Source organism: Mycetomoellerius zeteki, unplaced genomic scaffold (assembly GCF_001594055.1).
Source record: "Mycetomoellerius zeteki isolate Tzet28-1 unplaced genomic scaffold, Tzet1.0 scaffold155, whole genome shotgun sequence".
Taxonomy (NCBI): domain Eukaryota; kingdom Metazoa; phylum Arthropoda; class Insecta; order Hymenoptera; family Formicidae; genus Mycetomoellerius; species Mycetomoellerius zeteki.
The window spans coordinates 1,811,446-1,818,232 of record NW_017256500.1 but is presented as its reverse complement, the minus strand read 5'-3'; the positions used below and the strand labels follow the sequence as shown (position 1 = coordinate 1,818,232).

Sequence of the window (6,787 nt, the reverse complement as noted above, 5' to 3'; positions counted from 1 at the left end):
CAGCCTCCAATATCTATCGCTTTACGAGTTATTTTGGGTTTTTACCTGAGACTGCGCAGATATTGGACGATATTTTTTTTTCTTTTTTTTCTTTAACGTGGCACCAGAAAATTCGAGCAATCAATGTCATTTCACGGTTGGCAGAGAAACGGAGAGAAAATAAAGAAGTATCTATAGAAAAATACACAGAAAAATATATACTGTACGCTAATAATAACTACTTGTTTCAAGTATTTCAAAAGTTCATGTCTCTGCAAATCTATAATCATAAGAGAGAGTTCATCACAATATAAAATTCAAACATAAATTCGAAATCGAAACATAAAATTTATTTAAAGTATTATATTCTGAGTTCTTATACATATATTCTGAGTAAGTTTATAATACTTCAATCAAGATTATTAAATTAAAAAAAATTATTAAGATTATTAAATTAAATTTTCGATTTATTATTATATGAAGTCCCTTCTTCGATCAATTTTATAATATCCTTCAAAAGAAAATAAATTCTTGTTTTGAGTACATAATAAGTTTTTCTAAAATCTCTCTCTGAATAAGTATATTTTAAGATTATCCTCAGGAAAGTATTCTTTGTTAAACATAACCGTTATTAAGGAAGAAAGTAAATTAAGTAACCACTTTCCTTAGCAACAGAACGATATTTTTCCGTGTAATATTTTTATAATTTCTATTATATCCGGAAAGAGACTCGAAAAAGGATCGAATAAATCGCGATCAAAGTCGATCTATAGAGCGAGGTCGATTCTGAGCAGAGTGAGTTAGTGAAACGGTTCTAAGTAGCGCTCGAAGGCTTTCTGCTTAGATCGAACGTGTTATATGAATGAAACGTGGAACCGGACAATGATGCTTAGCGGTGAATGTAGAACAGGTATGAGAAGTAATGCAATATGGATGTCTACGCATATAAATAACAATACAACATATGTTTTCTCACATATGCCCGAGCATATGTCGTAACTTTTAAGATAAGAAAAAATATCTTGTAATTCGCGGGAAAAGAATATTAGATAACATGAGTAATTCTTTTTAATTAAATATTTAACTACTGATTATATGATTCAACAAGTATTAATATTAATTGTTTTTATTTGATTATTTTTTTTATTCTATAGAATTTATTTAATGTTAAATAGTAAAAGGCTCAAGTAACTTTAAAATTATTTGATTTTAACTCGTATTATTGAATCAATATTACAAACAAGTATAATATTAATTAATTCTATGCAATTTTGATCAAAAAAAATATTTATTTCCATCTCATCTTTTTCTATTCATTCTAAATTCTCTGATGGAAGATCCGGTATATATAATTATAGGATTCTTCATAAAATAAAATATACAATTCTCTCAATGATCATGAACTCTCTCCCAAAGTGGAATGCTCTCTATTCCATGTTATCTCGTGTTGAAAAGCATATTGTTTAGATTACGTAAAAGGTATAAAAAATAAATAAATAAATAAATTTTTGGCAAGTATCCCGTTTGAGGACAACTACCGGCGACACTAATGCAAGAAAAATATTGCACACGTGCGTGCAAAATTTATATATCAGATTTTTAGAAATTGAATTTTTAATCTTCAAAATCGAGGTTTAACTTCTTCTATTCTTCCCTTTTCAGCGTATTTTTTTTACAGGGTACAAAATCGATGCGCGGAAAAAATACACGCGGACGTGGAGGTCGCACGTTTATGTATTTTAACTCTTCCGAGAGAATTGGATTTTCAAATTTTTCTGCAATCCGAGTTGACCGCCGGATTTGACATACATCTCCTATCCGATTCCGACCGGCGTGATTTTACAGGGCGTGTACCAGGAAACGAATCCTGGCTACGTTAGATCTCCGGAAAAGAAGCGTCCCGGAAGGAGCAGTGCGAGTGTTGAATTCATAATTCCCGGAATCGAGGATCGCTGCGTTTACCATGCGGCGCGAGAAGAGTCGAGACGAGTCCTTCGCTCGCTCATTCGTTTCTCAAACAGATCACGAAGTCAAAATGACGTTAAAATAAATTGTATCGAAAAGTGACTTTTAACCCTTAATAGACATGATGATTTTCCAGTCTTTTACTACATACGATGTCATTCGTGTCCTGGGTTAATTTTTATCACTTTAATAAATATACAGGGTGTTTCCAAATTAAATCGCAAAACTTCGGGAGCGTGTAGAGGAGTAAAAAACTAAGAAAAAAAGTCCTATAGACATATGCTCGTTTTTGCTCCGTTTCAGAGAAATCGAAAAAAAATGTTTACATTTCTTGCCATATCTAGCACCGACATATTTGATTACATTTTCCACTTTCTGTTATGAATTTGTCAGTCGCTCTTTGAAAGCCTTTAACAGTAGATGAATTTTGTCTTTTGCAATATGCCGCGTACGTATTCTAATAGTGAATATGCTGATATGGTTTTTGTATACGGTTTCTGCAACGGTAATGCTTTAAAGGCGGTGCGAGAATATGCACGACGATTTCCAAACAGAAGAGTGCCAAACCGAAGAGTGTTTATGTTGACATTTAATAGATTGCGAGAGACTGGATCATTTTCAATTCGACAAGAAAACAACCGATTTCAAGCAGCGTTACGAAGAGATTTGCAGGCAGGGAATCGTATTTTACAACATTTTGACAATCATCCTGAGACCAGCGTTCGGAATGCGTCGGCTGTATTGGGAGTGTCACCACAAACAATTTGGCGAACTGTAAAAGGAGATAATCGCTATCCCTACCACATTCAAAAAGTGCAAAATTTATTACCTTCGCTCCCGAAGTTTTGCCATTTAATTTGGAAACACCCTGTATATAAAAATTATTAAGTGATTCTTACATTTATTTTAACATCTTTAGAAAATATTTATAAAGTTGTGTATTTAAAAAAATTGTATGTAAATGTCATAACTAATTATATACTTCTCCTAGCTTTTCGAAGAAAAGAAACATACAGGATACGAATGACCCAATCGTGAGTACCATAATTAAAATGGCTTCAAAGCCATTTTGATATCATCCTGTTCCTTTTAGTCGAGCTTCTTGCACAGTTCGTCTTTTCTCTTTTTTCTCCAACGTCGAGAGAAAAGAAGGAAAGATGAACCTTACAAGAAGTTCAACTAAAAAAACAGACTTATAATTTTTCGTTCTGCTTGGAACTCTCCACAGAAACGCTATAGTCTTGATTATGAGATAATAAACTTTTGATTAGTATAAACTTTTTATTTTTGTCAACTTCAGTAAATTAGAATGATGAGATAGCATACACTGAGAAAAATGTTTGATTGAAAATGGACAAACCAGAAAATTCTGATTGTACCAATCTTTGGTTTGTTCATTTTCAACCAAACATTTTTCTCAGTAATATAAAAAGAGATAATATATTTATTCTACTTCCTCATTCTTGTTTTGATAAAATTGCTCGTGTCCAGATTCTGTTATAGAGTCTCTAGGTTGCGTGTAATCGTCGCGACGCGGAAATCGCATGCCTACTTCGTGGCACGGTTAAGCTCATACTGGAAAAAGGAGTCTAGTTGCATTAATTGGAGTTCTCGTTGAAAATAGACAAATCAAAATTTCTGATGGAATCGAGAGACCCAATGACAGAGTCTGGCCACGAACGATTTTGTCAAAAGTCTACGAGAGAAAAAGGCATATATACTTTTTCCCTGCATATATATATATTATCTTACTTTAACTTATACTGTTTCTCTCATTCAATAATTTAATTAAGATAATTAAGATAACTTTAATTAAGATTATAGAGTGAGATGATATAAGTTAAAGTGAAGTAGTATGTGTACAGAGTACAGGAAGAGAAATATATATATATATATCCTTCTCTCTCGTAGGATTTTGACAAAATCGCTTGTAGCTAGATTTTGTTTTGTACGTTCTGTTGTACTGTGTAAAAAATACGGATGCGGATTTAACAACATGGGTTTTAAATCCAAACCATGTTGATGTTGCACCAACAAGATGAGAATTATATAGACACCACATAGTAAATCCACATTGATATTTTTTAGAGGTAAAGTCTCTAGGTTAAACCTATTATCATAAATCTAGTTAACTCTCTAAGTCCTGAAAAAAATGGCTCAAATTTTAATCTTTAAGAGATTTCACTTTTTAGAGTGAAACTTTTATTCTGAAAATTTTTTTATTCTAAAAAGGAAGAATAACCAGAATTTTGATTAATGTAATCAGAACTTTCTAGTTTATTTTCAAGAAATTCTCATTGCACGCGTCGCGTGCTCCGGAACGGCCTCAAGCTCGCTCGCCCGCGCGCGTTTCCTTTAAAGAGTGGCAATTGAGTCACTCCTGAAAAAGAGCGGCTCAAATTTGAATCTTTAAGACTGAGATTTCGCTCTTTATAGAATAAATTTTTTTTCTAAAAGTTTTAGAGGGAAGATAACCAAAATTTTGATTAATACGATCAGAACCTTCTAGTTCATTTTCAACAAGAAATTCTCATTGCACGCGCCGTGTACCCCGGAGCGACCTCGTGCTCGCTCGCTCGCGCGCGTTTCCTCGCGCGAGGTGTCACTGACGCGGCGCCAAGGTGTTCCTTTTCAGCGCGGGCGATCGAGCGTAGTTACACGTATCCCTCGCGTCGCGAGGAGGATGAGGCCGTGATCGGCGAACCGGTTCGCGGCGAGTAAGAGGCTCGCCAACGTCGATCCCGCTAATGTCGATCCACCACGTCGCGCCGGCGGAATTCACGCGCATCGCGGGCACACGCACGCACGCACGTACGCACGCACGCACGCACACTCGTGAGAGCCGGAGCGACACGTAAGACACGGCGGCTCCTCTTCGCGCCACGCGTTTGACGCCCAGAGACGTGGCAGCACGCTTCCACGAACTTTCTTCACAGATATGTACATAGGATCGAACACTCACGATTCTCTTTCTCTCTCCCTCGATCTGTGTTATCTTGGACCAGAAGAACCAGCACAGATTCCTGGATGATAAGAAAAGACTCTGTGCTCGAGCTTTTTTTCCTCTAGCTCTAGGAATGAACTTTTACGTGCTCCGTGGAATCTGGAGCGACTTTTCGGAGCGAATCTCAATTCTCACGCAGCACTATTTTATTATTAACTCTATCATATAAGTGTCAATTACTCCGGCGCGTTAACGGCCCGATGATCTCGCGAGCGAGTGGAAGTCCGAGATCGGATCGTGTCAAAGGAAACGGCCAAGAAATCGACTCCTAAGGGACTCCTAGTGCGAGTGTGAAACACGCAAGACACTCGCCGTACGTGATGGAACGCGGCGCGTGGTCGAGACCGGGACGACCGATCGTTACACGCCTCTGGTGCCGACTAGGGTTCGCTAGGCTTGTTTCGTCGAACGAGAGCGATCGCGAGAACGGAGCGGGACATAGATATAGCGTGCGCGCGAGAGACGGCCGCGGGGATAATCCTCTCTCTCTCTCTCTCCCTCCTTCATTTTCGGTCTTACTCTCCCGTCGCGAAACGGCTGGTCGATTCCAAATCCACACGCTGGTCACGCTTTGGTCCTGTCGATACTCACACACCTTCTTCCCTCGGCGGCTCGGTGCTAACGGCGCGATGCAGGTGCAGGAGGAAGCTCGCGGGCGTGCATCTTCGACGTTCGTCGTCTCGCACTAAACGGAGGATACGCCTGACACCGCGCGGATACGAGGCGCGCGGCGCGGCACGGCGCGGAACGGAGCGGAGCAGAATGGAGCAATAAGCGCGCCGAGGTTAGGACTGTCATTAAGAGTGGGGGGGAACGACACCTGTTCGACGTTCGCGGCAGCGCCTTCGCGGAGCGCTCTGCTGACGCGATCGGCTTGAGCATCGATATGGAAGTGGGATTGGCAGCCGGATATCGAGAGTCGGAAAGCGCGATCGTACGCTCGCGATTTATCGACACGACTCACACGACTCGGTAGGCCTGTTCCTTTTGGCTGAACTTTTGCACCAGTTCATCTTTCTTTCTCTTCTTTCCTCCTACTGGAGAGAAAAGAAAGAAAGATGAACTGTTTGTATCGGTTTATCTATGAATAGCTGTAATTTTTTTTTAAATCGAAGTGTCAAGAGAAATTAGAGAGCACGATGTTGTAATCTAATTTTTTTAAAGACTGTATTTAAAATTTTATACCAGCGTCCATGATTTGCTTTTATCAGATGAATTTTAAAATACAAACTGAGAACACTGATGTTAGTATTTATTAGTATTATTATTAATGATTATTATACTGAGTAATACAAGCAATATTAATCAGTTGTTATATAACTGAAAAATTGTTATTTCTTTTGATTATTTCCTTTCAATTGTCATTTTTAAGTAATTTGCGATAAAAAAAATTCTGATGAGAATTCACTAAATCAAAATGTACTTTCATTCGTTTATAATCAGTATGTAGACCAAATTATTATATCGAAATAGTATAAAAAATTTTAATAATTTAAAACATATAAACTAGACAGAATTGTTAATGTAATGATCAATGAGTGATATATTGAATCCCCGTAGCAAAGAGTCACAATAATAGGAAGAAAATATGATGTCACTGTGATGAGAGATTATCACAACAAAATAATACATGATGCAAAGGCACATGTTCCAAAATTGACTGCCAGTTCTGAAAATCTATGGTGCACGTAACGTAAACTGTAGCATTTTCAATGTTGGCAGTAAATTTAGAACAGCCATAGACGCACGTCATCATGATATTGCTATGACATCACGTTTGTGATAAAGGCGGACATTCGCACGTCACCATGACGTCGAGAAACGAGAATGGATTCAGAT

The 6,787-nt window shown here is 37.8% G+C and overlaps 1 protein-coding gene across 4 annotated transcripts in view; it reads right to left on the bottom strand.

The window, feature by feature from the left end:
- Pgant5 (polypeptide N-acetylgalactosaminyltransferase 5) overlaps positions 1-5,759 on the bottom strand; it is a 26,027-nt gene extending 20,268 nt beyond the window's left edge. For 2 of the 4 annotated variants that reach the window (XM_018445050.1, XM_018445053.1), the window contains exon 1: positions 5,540-5,759. The gene's annotated coding sequence lies outside the window, so the exon portion shown is untranslated. Of the gene's footprint in view, positions 1-4,906; positions 5,139-5,539 lie in introns of those variants that run through there. The other 2 variants (XM_018445051.1, XM_018445052.1) reach the window with 2 other exon arrangements.
- Positions 5,760-6,787: the final 1,028 nt, after the last annotated feature.